The sequence below is a fragment of the Eurosta solidaginis genome, chromosome 4 (assembly GCF_040869045.1).
Source record: "Eurosta solidaginis isolate ZX-2024a chromosome 4, ASM4086904v1, whole genome shotgun sequence".
NCBI classification, from domain to species: Eukaryota; Metazoa; Arthropoda; class Insecta; order Diptera; family Tephritidae; genus Eurosta; species Eurosta solidaginis.
The window spans coordinates 188,900,313-188,921,975 of record NC_090322.1 but is presented as its reverse complement, the minus strand read 5'-3'; the positions used below and the strand labels follow the sequence as shown (position 1 = coordinate 188,921,975).

Genomic DNA, 21,663 nt, shown 5'->3' with positions numbered 1-21,663 from the left:
ACTCTGTGAGCTCTGCTCAGCTGTGTATAAAAATTTAAAAATTCTGGTAAAACGTTCTCGAATTCGCGAATTTTTTCGAAATTATTCTTGACAGAGTTTATTATAATAGTTTCAGCTACACTTTTCACTGAAGTCCTTCTGTTGTTGTTAAGCGGTGTTGTCGTCATTGCTGTTTGGACAACTTTTTCAAAGCATTTTTGAACGTTAATTTATTAAATAAATTTAGAAACATTTCATACACCCTTAGTGGGTTCGTGGGCTTTAATATACCCGCGGCAGGTATGGTTCAAGGGATTGTGTAGCGTAACCCTTTCAAGAAGTTACCAGCGCAATTTGTAGCTCTCGAACCCAATTGTCAAGCTACCTACCCGTTGCGAGTCCTTTTTATTTAGCAGACGAGGCTCTGTCGACGGCAGGTTCGTGGGGGCAGAATGGGGAGGGATGGCCTAATAGGTCTAATGTGGCCATATGTGGTCGCGCTTGTACCTTAATAATGCTTCTTACCGAAACGTTCCGGATCTATATCTGGCAAAGAACAATCAACTTCGATAACACTCCCCAAAACCTTTATTGCTACAACGACAAGAACAGGTCATACGAGACCGAATTTTTTTTTCAATTATCGAAAAAAAAATGTTATTAAATACATTTGATATAAACTGCTACTGCTATTTTCTTGTTCGCAACTGTATGCCACATACATTTGTTGCTCATAACAAAAAGATAATCAAAATGTCGATGGTATTTCACGTCATACAAATCATATATATATTTCGGAATATAAAGCACCATTATATTCATATTTCTATCACCTTGTTTAGTTGTCAATAAGTTTTTCTATTTCAATGTCCATTAATACTTTACAAAAAAAATTAATTCTAGCCAAATCTAATTCAAGTTGTAATCTTTTGGCATAATAATTATTTGTTCCCCTGTCAGCGACACCAAAATTTCATCAATTATTTTGCAATCAACGAAATTCTAATAGGCATATGCTTATCTGTTCGAGTTTCGGTTAATAAAAAAAATTGGGATATAGAAAGTATAATAGAGTTGCAATTAGAAACGACAGCAAACAATTGTTTGCGCCCTTATGTTCTCAGTAATTGGTCAATATAATACAAATTAAAGTAGATAAACATCAAGCCAGGTAACTGTTATTATAAAGCATAACTGCATCAATTATTTACGTTACTAAATTAATAAAAAATTTCCTAACGAAAAAACGAGTTTATGGTTTGTTTATTTCCACTATTAAAGTCCACCAAAATCCACATCTAGTTGGAGTTACAGCTATTGGTTTGCCTAGTCAATCATTTCCCTCACAAATGCGCTTAATTTTGCTCATTTTTATTTGTGATATATACGGTTTTGTTGTCCACGTCCTTTATTGCTGGCAACAAAGGCAATATGAGTAGCATTCCGGCAGTAAATCGCACTCATACCAAACTACCGCAGAACTATCGCATGCAGAGATGGTACTAATTCTCATTTTGTTCCCTCGCAGCGCTGGTTGGGAACTACGTAGCAAATGAAGTAGGCGATATAGTTTCTGTTAATTTAAATGTTTTGTTTCATGAGTTGAAATATAATTTTATTTCGAACATGTATGTATGTATATGTTGCTTAGCCCGCCTACACTCCCAAAAGTAGACTTGAAATTGTGAAAAAATGTTGTGTGAAATAAAATTCAAAACTTTGGGGCAAATTATATATAACGCAACAAGTCATTTTTTCTCGTTTGGACCAAAGTTTGAACCAAAGTATGATATACATAAAGTACTCATTCACTTCAATGACATTTTTGGCATTGTATAGTGGTGCATGTAAATGTGAGTGACTTCAACGCAAAGTATTATTGCGCCATATATAGAAATGTAATGTGCGATAACCTCCGAAAAGATTTAAGGCCGAGCTTCTCTTCCAATTTTCCTACTAACTTCCTACATGTTTTAGGACCAGAAATCTTCCGGAGAACTTTTTTCTCAAACACCCCAAGAGGCATGTCATCTTTTCTCGACACCGTCCATAATTCCGAGTCATATATCAGAACAAGTACGAAGATCGACTTGTAGAACATGATTTTTGTTCGTCAAGAAAGGACTTTACTTTTCAACTGTCTACTCAGTCCAAAGCAGTACTTGGTGGTAAGAGTAATTTACCGTATGAATTCTAAGCCGACATTGTTTTTTCGCGAATTTATATCCGTCAACATTGACATGGCTGCCAAGGCGCGAATGTGCCGATTCTTTCTTCGATTACAGCAAGTACTTCGTCTTATCCTCATTTACCGTAAGGCCCAATTTTTTTGCTTTCTTCCCCAGTTCCGAGGAGGCAGTGCTCACAGCGAATTTCTGGGTGCCAAGGCGCGAATGCGCCGATTCTTTCTTCGATTGGCAGAGCTCACAGCGTGTTCGTTCAAGCCCACAGAAGCAATATCGTCGGTATACGCCAGTAATTCTATGCTCTTAGAACGGATTTTACCATCACTGTTTAGTTCTGCTGCTAGAATTATTTTCTCCAGCATTATTTGAAAGAAATTTGATGAAAGGGAGTCACCTTATCTGAAGCCTCGTTTGGTTTCGAACAGCTCGGAGAGGACCTTTCAAGTCTTTAAGGAGCTTTTTTCCACGCTGTCAAATGCTGCTTTGAATTCGATGAAAGGATGGTTGATTGTCCAAGATCTGGCGCGTAGTGAAGGTCTGGTCAATAGTAGATTTACCAGGTCTGAAGCCGCACTGATAAAGTCCAATCAACTTGTTGACTATGGACTTCAATTTTTAGCACAATATTCTAGATAGAATTTTATACGCATTTCCACGGTAATTTGTGCGGTTTACGGGATCGCCTTCTTGTGCATATGTAAACATGATTATATTGCTGGTCTTTGTTAGAACAGTGTTGCTGACATTGTTAACATTTGAAAACGAATTAAAAACTTTCTGATATGCTACAGAAAGCCAATAAACAAATAAAATATGAAAGAATATATGAAAGAATTTTAGGCTAAACATTTTTATTACACATAATATTATTTTAAGCTAACAGCTAAACTCAACTAAGTCAATTGACTGTGTCCACAAAAATATAGTCAATATTAAACAGGAAAATATTTAAACACCAATATAACATACATACACATTTCTTTATACATGGATGTGTAATACAAATTCACAAACAAATATAAGCAAAGTAATGTAGCCTCAGGTCAAGTGTTAATAGGATAAACAATTTTTCGGTACATATGCATATTTTACTTTTGGGATATTGGGCCAGTTAAACAAACTTTTTCGAAACCTCACACAAAAACGCACAATCAAAGGATCAAAATTTGTATATATATATCTAACCGTATGCTAAACATTTCCCATATGCAATAACACAAACATTCTGATTAGAGCGGGAGGATTTGTAAAGCACTGAAAACAAGGAAAAATCACATATGCGAAAAATTCTTCACACATGTAAAACTTTTGGCTTAAATCTGAAACTTTTTTGTTTTTCATATATGACCAAACCAGATTTGGTTTAAAATTTAGAATATATGGGTGGGCATAATAATGATGGCGTAGAATTGGGTATACATTTTTAAAGCAGAGAGTCTACACTTGAATTTGAAAAAAAAAGAAAACTTTTGTGGTTCGCCAAATGATGTTCAACAGAAGAGCGACGGTTCGAAGTAGTTTACTCTTCAATCTGAGCCATCACAACTGCTTAATAAATGATATGAAAACATCTTAGGGCATTCTCGGTATGGTATAGAAGATTTAATGTGGTTATATTAAATCGTTCCAGAGATGTTCGGGCTCGTACTTACTGGTGCTTGTTACCGGATCGTACCGGATCTATAGCCAACAAAGGGCTATCACATAACACTCCGCAAAACGTTCGGAGAGTGTCTTTATCGCTACAACAATGACAACAGCAGGCACTTTAGATATGTGTCGATTCAGCTATTCATAAAATTAGCCGTTAAATATTAATTTAATGTAATAACTGCGCACAGAAAGTTCCGATTTGGTTTTTGGCATTTTAAAGTTTAGCTATGTGAGTTATCTAATTTCGATAATGTCCATCAACTTTTAATATGGGCTTGGAAAAATACTCAAATATGATAAAAGTCATAAAATTGTAGTTAACACAGCAAGGGATAAAAACTTGCTGAGAGTCATGTAGATAGACCAAAATTAGGGCAGATCAACGTCTGCTTATTCTGCTAATGATACAAAATTTTGTGAAAAGGTTCATACAAGATTTGCAATAATTTACACAAATGAAGTTAAACAAAATAGGATTTTTTTTTTTTAATTTTAGATTTTAGCAGCAAATTCCCAAGCTTTGTATTTTTTTAAATAATTTATATAAATACTTTAGCTGGTTTAAACTAGTAAAAAATATTTTTATAAGAAGTAGCACACAACCTAGCGTTGTTGCAATTTGTTATACTTAGCTAAGCAGAGTTCACAGAGATAAAGCGATGAAGCTTGGTAGGTTGGTTGACCTTATGACGCAGAATAGAAAGTTAGCAAAATTTTGGACAATGGACGTGGCACCGCCCACTTTTAACCCTAGGACTTATACCCAAGTACAGGTGTGGCCAGTATCTACTTTGTAGTGATGTAGCTCCTAAATCGCTAAAGATATTGACTTGAAATTTTTGATCTAGTAAAAGAAGTAAATCTACGTCGAGTGGTATCTCATCTGTCGTGCTAGGTCCATGCATTGATGAGATATAAGCTTTCAAAGTTGACATCGACGACTTCTTATACCCGGGTATAGGTGTGGCCAGTAGCTTTTTTCTCATTTTTTGAAGGAAACAAAATTTTATTTATTATTTTCTTTATAAAATATTATTTTATTGATTATTTCTTATAACTAAATATGCAAACAAATTTATATTATTCAATTGTCTTCATTATTTTTACAAATATTACATGTAAATGTATTTGAAGAATGCTGTATGCATATTGGGCGCTGACATATTCTGCACATGTTACGCGTTCGTCTTCTGTGTTGGTAATGGATGTAGCAGAGAAAACAGCTTCCAACCTGGTGTTTCTTTGGTTTTGCACCAGCAGCTGCAGACGTTGATGGCCTATTGTCAGCACTTCCTTGCAAGGCCGTACTTATGAAACTCGCGACTGCAATTTTGTGTTGAAGTTCCGCATCACTTGCTGATTCACCGACCGCTCTTTAATTATGGGCATAGACAGTTCCTTGGCGAGCTGGCGAAGGAATCTCTTACGCTTCGAATTGGTGCATCTGATGTTGGGATTATTCTCATAATATATGATGTACGCTGCCAATGCCGTCAAATCAATCATATTGAAGAATAGGGACAACGGCCAACGCTTTGTCATCCTTTGGCAAGTATATTCTCCAAACAATTGGTCCATCACGTCCACTCCTCCTTTTCTCTTGTTATAAAACTCGATCATTTCTGGTTTGCCGCTTTCGCCAATGTTATCATCGTCATGCATTGATGATAGTAATATAACTGCCTTGTTTTTTTCGGCACATAGGAGCAAATGGATATGTTGGGCCTAAAACCGAATGTACTTGACCTCTCTGCACGATCTTTGTGTGCCAACATCTCCTTTGGTATGTAGGGCTTATTTTTCTGCAGAGTTCCAACTGCCGTCAAATTTATGGATGACAAGCTTTCCAATAGATTTAGGGATGTAAAAAAATTGTCCATCGTTATATTTCGGCCGGTTCCATGAAAGCGGCTTACTAAATCCTTGACCACGCGTTCACCCTGGTTAGTTTCCCGTCCCGTAGGTGCTTGGCCAGTATATATTTGTCCATGCAGTGGATATGCGTTTTTGGCATCACATACCCATCACACTTTGATGCCATATTTTGCCGGTTTCGATGGGATGTATTGCGTGAAACGGGTGTGGCCACGATATGGAAAGAGCTGCTCGTCTACCGTTAGATATTCACTTGGCTTATATGACTGCTCAAAGTTGTAGTTCATCATGGTCCACAGCTCGGATATTGGTGCAGCTTTGTCAGTTACCAAACGTTGTGCCCGTGTGTTGCCATCGTCAAACCTTATAAACCGCTGTATGGCCTGAAAGTGGTTAATGCCCATTGACGCACGATATAATGGACAATTTTCCACCGACCACAAGTCCGGCGCACATTCGGCGTTGCTGCGGTTAGCGCCAGTCATAATAAGCACTCCAATGAACGCATACATTTCGCTCAAAGTAACCTTCTTCCATGTTTTTGGTTCCGCCTCTGGATGTTTTGCGTTTAATTCCGCATTTGTAGCTTCTGCTTTTTTGTTGGTGTAGCGTACTATAATATCCACCATTTCTGGAGTCATAAAACATTTATATGTATTGACTATTGACATCATAGTAGTTGATCTTGCGGGCCCACTTCGCTGTCGCAAAATATTTTGTTGCCTAGTTTGGCGCGCAAGTCGTGGCTGTGAGCTCCATATGGTACTATCACGTGCCACGAATTCAGCTGCACGCAAATTAATCTCCTCAGAATCATCTGCAGCATCGGATTCATTGTCAGATTCTTCGTAATCAGCCTCATCTACCTGGGCATTGTCAATTGTGTAATCAGGGTCTTCTATATCCGATTCAACCACGCCATCTGCTACTGCTACTTTTTCTATTTCATCCCCTTCAGGGTCGGAAAATAATTCATCATCTGAGATTTCGTCAAACAGGTTTTGTATGTACTGCTCTTTTTCAGCGTCAGATAATCTATATAAAAATAATTAATTTTTATTCCATTTATGAAATTATATTTGAGTTATTTGTATTTACCTCATATATTGATTCGAAGACAAATATTCCATGTTCCTTCTGCTATCCATGTTGTAATATTTAAAATTTTTTCTGACTTGTTATTTTCACAAATATAAATCAACTTCACACTTCAAAAGAACTCTTTACAATGAATACAAACTCGCAAAACTGCCGTTTATATAGCTGCAACCCTTAAGTTTCTGGAAGCATTTCTTACCTTCCAGGTAGTTGGATTATATCAAATGTTGTTTGTCAGCAAATTCTAGCAAGGGTACAATATAATGTCTTCTTCTAAATAATTAAGAGTGCGCGAAAAAGGTTGTATTCTAAAAATTCTAACAACAATAGAAATTATTGACTTCTTAAAAATAACTTAGAAAGCGCGCAATTCTTAGAAGCAGGCTACAAATATATGCTTATAACTACTTAAAATGTTAGTAAACAGTCAGCTACAACATTGCATTAAAAAAATAATTTGTTTCTCAGAAAAAATGAGAAAAAACGGGTAAAACAGGCTACTGACCACACCTGTACCCGGGTATAAGAACTCGTAGTAAAAGTTGGGTATAAGTCCTAGGGTTAAAAGATCGTATTTTAAAAGTTTTGCAAGCTGTAATTTGCCAGTCGTTGAAGATGTCAAGATGAAATTTGGCAGGAATGTTACTCTTATCAGAAGCATGGACCATGACAACAGCAGATGAAGCGGCTTTGGGAGTGTTCGAGAGAAAAGTTCTTCGAAAGATTTATGGACCTCTACGCGTTGGCGATGGCGAGTACCGAAGAAGATTTAATGATGAGCTGTACGAGCTATACGCAGACATCAACATAGTCCAGCGAATTAAAACGCAGCGGCTGCGCTGGCTAAGCCATGTTATGCGAATGAAAGATGATGCTCCGGCCAAGAAAGTGTTTCTATCGGAACCCGCCTATGGAAGCAGAGGTAGAGGGCGGCCCCCACTCCGTTGGAAGGACCAGGTGGAAAACGATTTAAACTCCCTTGGTGTGACCAATTGGCGCCGGTTGGCGGAGCGAAGGAGCGACTGGCGCGCCTTGTTGGACGGCCATAACCGTTTGGACGGTTAAGCGCCAATTAAGTAAAGTAAGTAAGTTACTCTTATTACTATATGTATTCTAAATACAAATTTGCAAAATCGGATGACAAATATGACGATAACTGTTTTCTGTGAAAATCGGCGAAATCGGTTGAAGACACGCCCAGTTTTTATACACAGTCGACAGTCTGTCCTTCCGTTCGGCCGTTAACACGATAACTAGAGCAAAAATCAATATGTCTCTACTAAACTTATTTCACGTACTTATCTAAACTCAATTATCAAATTATCATTTATTCTATTTCATTATTGGTCCCTGGAATGTGTTGTAAATGCTGTGCTGGGTGCTCTTAAGTTCGACTCGTTGCACCATTTTGGCTGTTGGTCTCTTCTAGCACCTTTGTGGTGACGTCCGGGTCCTCCACCCGCCCTTCTCTCTAAGGCTTTTGAAGCCTTTTTCGACGTCGCGCACTTCTAGCGTATTAGCGTTGTTATCCTAGGGACCTCTATTCCCACATCGCATGAAAATGTTGCCTGTACCCCAGGACAATTCGCCTTCGCCTGCTTGATTATTGGAAATATGTTTAACTGACCCTCTCCGTATCCGATATCTCTAAAACCGGGTTTCGAGTATCAACAAAATTTTACCTAAATATACCTCACATAGATATATACATCCTGATAAAATTTCAACACAATCGGTTAAGAAGTGTTTAAATAAGTAAAAAAAATTTAAGGTTTTCCGGGTTTATATTTTTATCAATATCTCCAAAACCGGATATCCGGTATTAAAACTTTTTTACCTAAACATACTTCGTTCCCATATCTATGTGTTTTTAAAGTTTCAAAAGAATCGGTGGAAAGGTGTTAAAATAAATGTGTTGCAAACTTTGCAGTAAAAAATATTTGGCGGTTATTCGGTTTTATATTTTTACCGATATCTACAAAACCGGGTCTCGTGTATCAAAAAAATTTTACAAAACTAACAGTTGCATATATCTCCATATTTTGAAAAAATTTCGTCATAACAGAAGTGTTGAAATAAATGTATATTTAACATTGCGACCTCAATTTATATATATTTTGCTCGATCTTTTGACTATGTCTTTTTGAGGCGTTATGTAAGACGAGTAACGGCGATGCACTATAGCTCCAATTTACTCCTCAATGTTCTTAACAAAAAGATATTTGCGTGATACCATGTTTCAAAAAAAAAATTTTTTCTCCAAAAAACCTAAATTTGGCGGATTTTCTCATATGTTCACCAAAATTGGCACACGAGGTAATCTGAAGTCAGAATATATTGATAATTCCGATAACGAAAATTTCAAAAAACAGAAAAATTCGGATCATGCATTAACAATTATCGGAAAATTTGTTTTGGCGATTTTGTCAACTTTATGGCGAAAAATACAAGCAAAGTACAATTTTGGAAAAGTGGCGTTTGCAAGCCGGGAATCAAGGGCGGTTGATCTCGCTGTGCAGCTTTTCAAAAATATAGCCCTAAAAAAATCGGTTAAGGACCACTTTTATACAAAAAAATTTATTTTAATTAAAAGGACCTGTATACTATACTGACCCGATTTTGCATAATATCTTTATATTTTTGTTGCTGAACGCTTAAAACTTTACCGGATGCGAGTGTCCATTTTCTACGACTCTATTTTAGAGCTTCCTTGCAGAGAAGCCGTTAATACTTGATGATAAAAATTGATATGCTAATAGGCTCACCATATGTTTTCGGGGTCGCTATGACGATACGAAATTATGCGGAAATTATTTTTCCAACATGTAATACTGCATAATGTAGGAAATTTGAAGGGCTTTGAGATGCAAAAAAGCGGGCTCAATTTAATTCAACTCGCTTCAAGATATGAGCAAAATACTTAAATGAAAAACAGTAATATTACATGTAATCGGGTCAATGACTTTGGGAATGGACTATTGAGGTTAATTCTAAGTTTTTAAACTTTTAGTTCGTTAATAATTCCGATATTGCATTGTTTGAATCATTCTTGGAGTTTTCTAGAAAAACTCACTCACTGGAGGTGCTTAATCATTCGCTATTTTTCTAGAAAACTCCAAAAATGATTAAAACAATACAATATCGGTATACCGAAATTTTTAAAAAATTTTATTTTAGCATTCAAAGTGATAATTTCTTTTGTTTGTACATTTTTTTGTCAATTTTTCGTGATTTTTGCGAGATATATTAGTTGTATATTAGTTGTAATACCGGCATCATGTTCAGCGACCTCAAAACCATACAGTTAGCCTATTATCGGGCCAATTTTTTATGATAAACTATCTCCGCTTTCTCTGCAAGGAGTCGCTCTAAAATGGAGCCGTAAAAAACGGACACTCGCATCGAGTAAATTTTCGACATTCGCCTCCAAACTCTGGGAAATGTCTTCTGAGACCTATTCAAAGATTTTTAGCATTCAGCATCAAAAATATAAAAAGATCTGATGCAAAATCGGGTCAATCTACTATATATGTCCTCTTACGAAAGGTAATAAATGTATCCTTAAAATATATGTGAAAGCACACAGAGGGGTATACATATAACCGTTCGCCTTCGCTCGAACTTTCACTTCCTTGTTTTACCTTTTGCTAAACTTTCAGTGAGTTCTTCATTATGTGACAAGTTTCAAAACTTTAAGTCCATTGTTAATACCTAATATTGTACTGCAAATCGCGGAGAAACATGAACACGGGTTAATACAAGCGAATTAAAATTTCTCAAATTCTGAATGATGGTGACTTCCAAATTAAAAATTTAAAATATCTCTAACTTTGAAGAAATATCTTTTCTGTGTTTGCTGGGATGCTAAAATGATACTTTTATTTTATGTGAAAGCTTCAAACATTTTTCATGTTTTCTATATAATTTCTAATAAAAATAACTAAATATATAATGTTATATCGCGGGTTCGAATCGAGCTCAAGGCCTAACAATAATTATTTTATCATTATTATTGTTATGATAAAATTTTTCTTAATTGAAAAAATTATTAAATTAGAATAGAAGAAAGAAAAAATTTAGACAACTGCCAAAGCTGGTTGTATAGATCCATTTCGGGAACTGTTAAATTCCTTCATCGGCAACGTTTAGGCGCCACTGCTATAACCATTCAGCCATCACAGCGGTTTTTGAATGGTGTAGCAGCGGCGCCTAAACGTTGCCGATGAAGGAATTTAGCAGTTCCCGAAATGGATCTAAGCAACGAGCTTTGGCAGTTGTCTAAATTTTTTCTTTCTCCTATTCTAATTTAATAATTTTTTCAATTAAGAAAAAATTTATCATAACAATAATATAAAAATAATTATTGTTAGGCCTTGAGCCCGATTCGAGCCCGCGATCTTACAAACCAATAGGCCGATATAACAACAACAATTGTTATATAATGTTATGCCAAATAAATATTTCCATGAAATTTTGCAAATTCTAATTAACCTTTGTGTATGTAATTAATATTTTACACACCTTCAAATTATCCAAATCCATTCCATCTGACTGTGAAATTTATTTACTCAATTTTATGATTTAACCATCCTCGCATTAATTTTGCTCAAAAAACTGCTAATGGTATTAGGAAACTTATGCACATAATCACACGCACATTTGTAGGCACATTTTGTGAGGGGATCGCACACTGGCTGCATATAAAAACATGATATGCATATCTAAATTCCTCATTTAATTAAAAATTCCGCAAAATAGATATTTCGCATATGCGAAAAACGTCCCATATATCTGTATGTACTACAGGGTGTCTGTTGTTTAGAAATTTATTCAATTGAATAAAAGCGTTGGACGGGTCAAATTTCTATTGATAGTCATGAGTAAGACCAACTGAACCTTAATCAAGTTATGCTACGCCTCACATTTTTAGAAATTTCACGCGCACAGCGCTTTATGTAATTGTCTGATCAACGCCCTAGATTGATGATGAGGTGGATGACTAGTACCTAGGACCATATTATTTTCTAGCTTTTAGTATTATTATTACTTAATGTAAGTATTGTTTTCAATAAAACCGTTTAAGTTAAACATTTTTTTTAATTATTTTATTTACGATACATTTTCAAGACTACAAGTTTAAGACTTAAACTTTTTTCAAGCTTATTTGATGTGTCGAATATAAAAACTATTCAAGGACAAAGTTAACTTTTCAATGAAATTTGCCATAAAAAATCTTTATTAATTTTTTTGAAGATAATTATTCAAAAACTTTTGAAACTTCTCTAAAAAAGGACAAAATTCATTTCGGACAAAATTGTCTCAATAATTTTTACAAAAATGGGCCAGACTTAATTTAGAATAGCTTTTTTGCGATAAGAAAGTCGTCAGTTAGGGGCTTGTTTCGGAGTTCAAGATACTAAGCTGAAATTTTTCAACCGCCTCTGTTTTATTAAAAGTGGCTTGAAAGTTTACAAAAAAAAAAAACAAAAGAGCACATTTAAAGGTACCTCAAGTTCAAAATCACAATTTCTTTAATAAGCAGACCGACAAGCAAAAATTTTAAGTAACATATTCAAGGCATACAAAAACGTTGGTTGAGCAATAGTAAGTCTAATGGTAGTACTGCGGGACTGCAAATTCAACAACTCAAGTTCGAATCTCCGCTCGGGGAAAATATAATTTCTAATATAGAAAAAAAACATGTGATAAAATCTTTGGGAGAACCCAATACAACAACAAAAATTTCACGGCGCCTGTAGTCCGGTCATGCATTTTAAAGTAGGAGGGAGGGACGATTTTTGGTGCTATTTGTGCTACTCTTTTACTACCTAATTAATGTAATCTGCTGAGAAAGCCGAACTCGATAAATCTCCTCATTGGAAACGGAGGCATGTCAGAAAATAAAGATAAAATAGACGAAATGGCAATGAAAAAAGCGGACGTTGAAAAGATGTCGGAAGAGTAAAGAGAACAAGAGTATGATGGCGAGTAAAAGTAAAAGAAGAATACGGGAAATGGCTTGAGACAAAGTAGTAAAAAGCTGTTAAGACGAATATTAAGAATAAGGATATAATTAAGAAGAAAAGTGAGAGATAGACTTAGATATGGCAATAGCGGGAAAGCTAAAAGGAAAAGCGGGAAGATTTACGGAAGAATGAAAGGGAGCTGTTTAGAATACTGTTCAGTCAAGTAAAAATTTTGTTTTTCATCAGGTAAATCTATAAATCGTTGAATCATCGCTGCTGTAAAACCTCTGCCGCTATATATTTTTAACCCATCCACCACTTTCTGCTCAAAGAGCCTCATCCTCAACACTTGATGTACATAGATAATTGCTTAGTTTTGAGACCGTATGCCGTCAATCCCGAGTTTTCGTATTAAAAGCGGCCCAGATACTCATCCGCAACTTCATAATATTGACGTCAACAGTATGTTTCTTTATTTCCTAGCGGTAGACAATTTGATACTCTGAAGATCCAACCATTCAGTCTCGTTGACTTTAGCTTTTCATTTTACTCTCAGGGAAACCAAATAAACCCTCCCGGAAACAGAAAAGCAGACCGCAGATGTTATTTTCCTGCCGGTTAAAATAAATTCTGCAGCAACACTTCAATTTATGAAGGCGAAGATTGTCAAATGCAACTACATTTTGTAATATTGACTTCATCTGTCGTGTTTATTGCATCACGGGGAGAATGAAAATAGTAATGTCAGGCGGTATGTTTAATTCTTTTCAGCCTTCATGGCTGAACATAATAGAGCAAAATAATTTAATAAAAGCAAATTATCGTGAAAATCTACAGATCTATAAAATGAACAAACGATTCAAATTCAAGACATTTTTTTTAAGATAAGGTGCTTATTGGAACCTGTGTTCACCTTCTGTGGAAAAGTTTGTGACATGTTTTTAGCACGTTCCCGGCATGACGAATTCATAAAAAGCACCACAATTTAAATTGTTTTTGTGCTGAAAAATAATACAAATAACACAAAAAAGTTTTATTGTATTTGCAATGTGCAGACATATATGTTTCGAATAGACATGGCCATGAGGGAACCACGATAGGAATTCCTTAGACAAAACATGGAAATGCATGGACTCCAACTTATACAGCCTTTTTCACCGAGAGTCGTGGATACATCTTATAAGGAGGAGTAGGATGTGGGTAACATAAGGCATGCCACTGATTACACATTTTTGGTCAATTAGTGACCACGTCAGACAAATTTGCACAGATTTGATTCACAACTGCCACCATCATTATGGGACAATTTGCTGCCACTACAAAAACGCAAAAATTATCACGGTTATATATGTATGTGTGCAGATGCGCATCGAATATGCATTAAAAATTTACAAACAAAATTGAAGAGAAATCAAAAACTTTGTTCATTTTTAAAACTTGACATTTCAATTTAGGTTGAAAAGAATGCTCAAAAAAGCGGTTCAGGTTTTTTGTGTATTTAGATAGCAATTTAGGTAAATTCGCAACCAGCTTCAATGTAAATTGTTATTATATGTAGATAATGTAACGATTTGAGTTACCAAAATTTGATCTAAAGCAAGTCAATTTTTATTTGAAGTAACTAAGCGGGAATTTCGCTCATTGTTTTTAAGTGTATGAAAACATTTTTTGAAGCAATTTTTAATTTTTTTAATTAGATGGGAAAAATTTAAACAACGTGACATTAGGACGAAGAAGGCGACAGCTGTTTCAATTATACCTTGCATTTTCTCCCGGTAATGGGGTTCGAACCCGAACTGCTGCATTGATTGAACTGTTACAACCACACTCATCCACGCAATGCCTAAGTTGTTGTAAACTAATTGCCTTCGTTGCATGGTTTACTCTTTGCAGAGTACATAATTTGTACGATATAATTTTTAAAGCTATGATTTTTATTCAGTTAAATTTTATATAGCGTCTACCGTGGTGTGGTGGTAGCATGCTTCGCCTACCACACCGAAGATCCTGTGTTCAAGTCCCGGGTAAAACAATATCAAAAATTAAGAAAACAGTTTTTTAAATTAGAAACAAGTTTTTCTAAGTGGGGCCGCCTCTCGATGGTCCGTCATGACGATGGCCCGCCTGATGATTTAGGCTGTTTGGAGTAGGCTTGAAAGGTGTATGTAGGTCCCGTTGTTGTTTCTGTGGCGATAAAGATACTCCCCGAAATTTAACGGAGTGTTGTCGATGTTGATGTTGATGGTCCTTTTCCGAATATAGATCCGGTAATTTTCGGACAACAAGTACCCTAAAGTACAAGCTTGACCATCTCGGGAACGATTTGATATGAACGATTTAATATGCCGCCCTATTTCCATGGAACTTACGGTCGCCATGGCCTCGGATGCCAAAGAAAAAGGATTAGGCAAGGATAAGTGAGGTTGAAAATTGGGTTGAAGAAGCTATAAATTGGGCTGGAAACCACTTTAAAGGGTTGCACTACACAACCAATTGAATAATTTGAGTATTTTAGTCGCCTATACGAGAGGCATATCTGCCGTGGGTATATTCTAAGCCCCTAACCCGATAGGGTATGTAAGTCCCGTCCCGCCAATAGCCTGAATAGTAGTTTCGTTAACCGAAAACCGAGTCAAAATTAAAAACTAAAAAACGGCGGCCACCGTGGTGTGATGGTGGCGTGCTTCGCCTACCACACCGTATGCTCTGGGTTTACACCGCGGGCAAAGCAACATCAAAATTTTATAAATAAGGTTTTTCAATTAGAAGACAATTTTTCTAAGCTGGGTCGCCCCTCGGCAGTGTTTGGCAAGTGCTCCGGGTATATTTCTGCCATGAAAAGCTCTCAGTGAAAACATATATGCCTTGCAGATGCGGTTGGAGTCGGCAGAAACATATAGGTCCCGTCCGGCCAATTTGTAGGGAAAATCAAGAGGAGCACGACGCAAATTGGAAGAGAAGCTCGGCCTTAGATCTTTTCGGAGGTTATCGCGCCTTACATTTTTTTAAAACCATTTGCAGTCTAAATTTTCCATCTCCATGATTTTTTACCATATGCTATTGTGTGTCATTATATAGTCAACTGGCAACAATAATAACCGTCAGTTTTCATTTTGCTTTTTTGGTTTCCCATGAACGTTTTTGAAATCTGCCAAAGCATACTCTCCTATTTATATAATAACAACAAATAGTTGAAAAGTTAACTATTTTTTGAAAAAGAAGAATCCTTTCAAAGCCATCAAAATGTGTTAATGAAATGCAAATTTTGGCTCTTTTACTTGTTAATTAAAATTTTTACGTTACAGACGAGCACACACAGACATGCGAAAACACAGATGAATGTAGGTTGTGTTATTTGATGTTTCTAATCGAAACTAACTTTTGCTATTATAAAGCATTTTTGTTTTAGAATTTTAATCAAATTTATTGCAACAATTTGCCTTAGAGAAATGTGAATGAAACTGATGGCTTATTTTACAAAACTATGTAGGAGCGCTTGGTGACTTAGTGTGAGGAATATTCCAAAAATATCGTGGTGTTTGTAGGACGTCAAAAAAACTCGGGTGACTTCCAGTGCGGACTGGATTGCACTGGTTTACATTTAAAGCTAATAAACACTAGTTGATGTCGGCTTTCTACGCAGTATTGCTAGTGATAACTATTTAAGTCCCAAAATCTTTAGTCATATCAGCATTGTGTCATTCATGCCGTGATATATGTGTACAGATTAGGCTAATGCCATATGAAGAAAGGCATTGTATTAACAAGCTCTTTTTCTAGGTTAACATGTAGGAAGAGATCATAATAAGGAAACACGTATTGCTTTTGATAACACTACCTTCAATAGCATGTGTCAACTCTTTGCTTGTGTAGGCCAAAATAAGTTAGAAAAGGTAAATGCACCCCTCCTTTACCAAACTATGGACAGGTTTGTGCTGTCCCATCTAAAAAATTCCACATACCAAAATGCTTCATAAATTATAGCAGTAGATATATTGATCTTATCAAAGATTTAGAGTAACAAGTAAGGAAGGCTAAGTTCGGGTGTAACCGAACATTATCTACATACTCAGTTGAGAGCTACGGAGACAAAATAAGGAAAATCACCATGTAGGAAAATGAACCTAGGGTAACCCTGCAATGTAGTTGTATGACATGTGTATCAAATGGAAGGTATTAAAGAGTATTTTAAGAGAGAGTAGGCCATAGTTCTATGGATGGACGCCATTTAGGGATATCGCCATAAAGGTGGACCAGGGCTGACTCTAGAATTTGTTTGTACGATATGGGTATCAAATGAAAGGTGTTACTGAGCGTTTTAAAAGGGAGTGGGCCTTAGGTCTATCGGTGGACGCCTTTTCGAGATATCGCCATTAAGGTGGACCAGGGGTGACTCTAGAATGTGTTTGTACGATATGGGTATCAAATGAAAGCTGTTAATGAGTATTTTGAAAAGGAGTGATCCTTAGTTCCATAGGTGGACGCCGTTTTGAGATATCGCCATAAAGGTGGACCAGGGGTGTCTCTAGAATGTGTTTGTACGATATGGGAATCAAATGAAAGGTGTTACTAAGCATTTTAAGAGGGAGTGGGCATTAGGTCTATAGGTGGACGCCTTTTCGATATATCGCCATTAGGGTGGGTCAGGGCTGACTCTAGAATTTGTTTGTACGATATGGGTATCAAATGAAAGGTGTTACTGAGCATTTTAAAAGGGAGTGGGCCTTAGGTATATCGGTGGACGCCTTTTCGAGATATCGCCATTAAGGTGGACCAAGGGTGACTCTAGAATGTTTGTACGATATGGGTATCAAACGAAAGGTGTTACTGAGCATTTTAAGAGGGAGTGGGCTATCTATGCCCCTACCAAATTTGAGAAGGATTGGTAAATTTTTGTTCGACTTATGGCATTAAAAGTATTCTAGACAAACTAAATGAAAATGGGCGGAGCCACGCCCATTTTGAACATTTCTTTTTTTTTTTGTATTTTGTTGCATCATATCATTACTGGAGTTGAATTTTGACTTAATTTACTTATATACAGTAACGATATTAAATTTTTTGTTAAAATTTGAATTTAAAAAATTTTTTTTTTAAAAAGTGGGTGTGTTCTTCTTCCAATTTTGCTAATTTTTATTTAGCACATATATAGTAATAGTAGTAACGTTCCTGCGAAATTTCATCATGATATCTTCAACGACTGCCAAATTACAGCTTGCAAAACTTTTAAATTACCTTCTTGTAAAAGTGGGCGGTGCCACGCCCGTTGTCCAAAATCTTACTAATTTTCTATTCTGCGTCATAACGTTAACCCATCTACAAAGTCACATCGCTGTAACCGCCTTTGGCAATGAATTATCGCATTTTTTCGGTTTTTCGAAATTTTCGATATCGAAAAAGTGGGCGTGGTTATAGTCCGATATCGTTCATTTTAAATAGCGATCTGAGATGAGTGCTCAGAAAACTACATACCAAATTTCATCAAGATACCTCAAAATTTACTCAAGTTATCGTGTTAACGGACAGACGGACGGACCGACGGACGGACATGGCTCAATCAAATTTTTTTTCGATACTGATGATTTTGATATATGGAAGTCTATATCTATCTCGATTCCTTTATACCTGTACAACCAACCGTTATCCAATCAAAGTTAATATACTCTGTGAGCTCTGCTCAACTTAGCATAAAAACACGTCCAGGGAACAGCAGTTTAATAAATAATTTTTTCTTGTAGAAGGTGTATTAAAATAATACAATATTTGGAGTCGGTCTTTCCGATCACACAAATCAAGAGTTTATTGGATGCAAAGTAAGACAGTTCGCAACCATACTTGAGCCAATTTTTAAGTATTTCCAGAATTTTCTAAACCCCAGTTATGGTACGCAAAAAGTGTTAATTCGAACAACTGTTATAGGAGTTAAATTTTCATAAGTACGGTCGCACCATCAAACCATCAAACTACGTCTTTTCCACTCTGATTGTTGGCGGATTAACAAATCAAAGGACACCATCTGGCATCACCCACCATAGAGATTACAAGATTCCATTTGCGTACAAACCTTTCTTTTAACACCTCTCATGCTAGTACTGTAGATGTAGAAGCGCATGAGTTGGAGTGCCATCTTTCGCCGTTACCAATCACTAAAGGGGTGGGGGCAGGAGACCTTATGCTAAAAGGATTTCTCATCGCCTAACATCTGCTGCTTATTACAAGCCGATCCTGCTTGCAATGCAGAATCATATCACTACCTTTCCACTTTGTCAGTCGGTGTAATATTTATTCCGAAAGATTCATCTCATTTTAACTTACCTAGAGTGACTAATTATAAAGCAGTGATCTGGTGAATGTTTTTGTGATACTGTTTAAAAGTATAGCTTAGCACAGTGGGATCATAATATTGTGTAGCGATGTCACTGTTGATGGAACATTAAGCCGACTTTCGTGGGAAAACTCGGTGCAGAAATTTGTGATTTTTTTTTCCTTCTTTTTTTCTTTTTTTTGAGTAAAATGTTTGTGTGTTATCTAGATGAATAGCCAATTTCGTTAATACTTTCATTGATTGCCATTTATGTTCCGTACCCTGAAAAGAAAACAGAAAATTAAGTACAAGTCAATAAAGATCACTTCAACTATTGTACTATTCAAAAGTGTGGAATATTTTCACTCGTCTTTGGAGTAATTTTAGAATTTTGTCACTTAAAGGAAAATCTTTTTGTTTTAATATAAAACTAGTAAAATTTTAACTTATGTGTAAAATTTACACGAAAATCTTCCTGCTATGCAAGTGAAATTCTTCGCTTTAGAATTATAGAAGAACTGTAAAGATATTTTTAATATTAATACTATATACATTTTTATGAGAAACTAAGATCCAGGAAGTGCAAGTTGAAGGAGAAGAAAAAAAGATATGACTCTTACTTTAAGGATTGGTCCAGCTATCAGACCAAAAAGCAGCAAGTAGCATATTCCTAAAAAGTTTTCAGTGTTTGCCCGAAAGACGTAGTTTTTTGATAAGGTTTTGTTGATTTGGCCGTTGAGCAAACTTCTGGTAACACTTAAGACCCTAAGATCTAATTTGAACTTCAACTTAACTTGTACAGAAACAAGTAAGGAAGGCTAAGTTCGGCTGTAGCCGAACATTACATACTCAGCTGCCAAATTACAGCTTGCAAAACCTTTCAATTACCTTATTTTAAAAGCGGTTGGTGCCACACCGATTGTCTAAAATTTTATAATTTTCTATTCTGCGTCGTAGGGTCAACCCACCTACCAAGTTTCGTCGCTTTATCCGTCTTTGGCAATGAATTATCGCACTTTTTCGGTTTCTCGACATTTTCGATATCGAAAACGTGGGCATCGTTATAGTCCGATTTCTTTCACAGCGATCTGAGATGATTGTCCAAGAACTTCCATACCAAATTCCATTAACCCTCCGATTAGCGGTGAATAAATTCAACACATCTTAGCGTTGTCGTTTGGCCAGACGAAATTTGATACTTTGAACTCTATCCACAAATATTTAAACTTTGAAGAAATCTGGTCGCACACTGTGATTACCCAGAAATAAGTTTGAATTTTTATTGAAAATTTTGAAATGCCAGACGTCAACGCTAAAATGTGACATAATCAACTTAGGTACAAAAAAAAAAGATAAAATAAAAATAAAAAAATATCGATTTCTGAATTATTATAAAGACCGCCTCTAAACTTAAAGTCACTAAAGCTTTTCATGATCGGGTGGGTAGGAGTAAAGTTATTCACGAAAATAAAGCCTTTTCATCTGTCCAGACGCCACAATCTATCGGACGGTTAAGTTACCTCTAAATTTACTCAAGTTAACGTGTTCACAGACAAACGGACGGACGGGCGGACATTGCTAAATGAATTTATTTTTTTTCCCAGATGATTTTGATATATAGGAGTCTATATCTATATCGATTAGTTCATGCCGTTACGGGGTACCGTTATGTGAACAAAATTAATATACTCTGTGAGCTCTTCTCAGCTGAGTATAAAAAAAGAATTTTATCTTATATGGTATGATATTGTGACGAATATTAGCAACATTAAGGGATACTATCATCTCTAAGCCGATGCTGAGCAGTGGCATGCATGCGCATCAATAAATCAATCATTATGTCTACATTTATGTACATACACGCAGCGGAGAAGAGACGCACAAACACATGCATATATCTTACCTGAGATGCTCCCAAAAGTAGGCAATTATAATCGTGCAAGTATCACTCACATATATACACGCATATGAGAAGCTATAAACGTATTAATTTTATAGCTGATAACTAACTAGTAAATTCTAGAAATAGAAGCGCCTAGAAGTATGCGAACGAAAAATCACAGAGTATTAAAGGCAGCAACAGTAGAGGCACGACAATCAGTTTGATTTAAGCAAGCCAGCAGTTGCGAAGATAAGTGTTATTGTGAAGTACTTTAATAAAGGCCATTTTGCATTATTGAATAATGGAATTATTTATTCAACAGTTTAGTTATTCGAACCTTAGTACAAGGTTGCAAATAAGCGGAATTGCACCAATACAGCCATACGCTTTTCTATAAGTTCAATCCCCGAATCCTACCGATCGCCTTTTACAACCAGGGTGTGAGTTTAGCCCTCAAACTTCACTGTTTGAACGTTATTCCTTCGCAAGCATAGGTAGCCTATAAATCCGCGCTGACACTATCCCACCGGTTTAGTCTTCAGTTCAATTAGAAGCATTGTTAGGTATTTTGAATTATCAGAAAGGCTAAGCTTGTTATATACTACCAAACGCCTACTGCAACTGACCTATGGAGCTCGGAGCGGGCGTGCATGCTTGTTATAACCGGGCTTAGTTACTCGGGAGGTTGGGGTTCTTGCTGCAATCCACCTTAGTATGAGC

At 36.2% G+C, this 21,663-nt stretch overlaps 1 protein-coding gene and 1 long non-coding RNA gene across 9 annotated transcripts in view; one reads left to right on the top strand and one right to left on the bottom strand.

Moving 5' to 3' along the window:
• Positions 1-21,663, bottom strand: part of LOC137250787 (uncharacterized) — an 865,562-nt gene that overhangs the window by 91,996 nt on the left and 751,903 nt on the right. For all 8 annotated transcript variants that reach the window (XM_067784276.1, XM_067784274.1, XM_067784273.1 and 5 more), the window contains one exon: positions 19,073-19,343. The gene's annotated coding sequence lies outside the window, so the exon portion shown is untranslated. The remainder of the gene's footprint in view (positions 1-19,072; positions 19,344-21,663) is intronic.
• The window catches only part of LOC137250794 (uncharacterized), a 195,319-nt gene that overhangs the window by 117,240 nt on the left and 56,416 nt on the right, over positions 1-21,663 (top strand). The window lies entirely within an intron of this gene.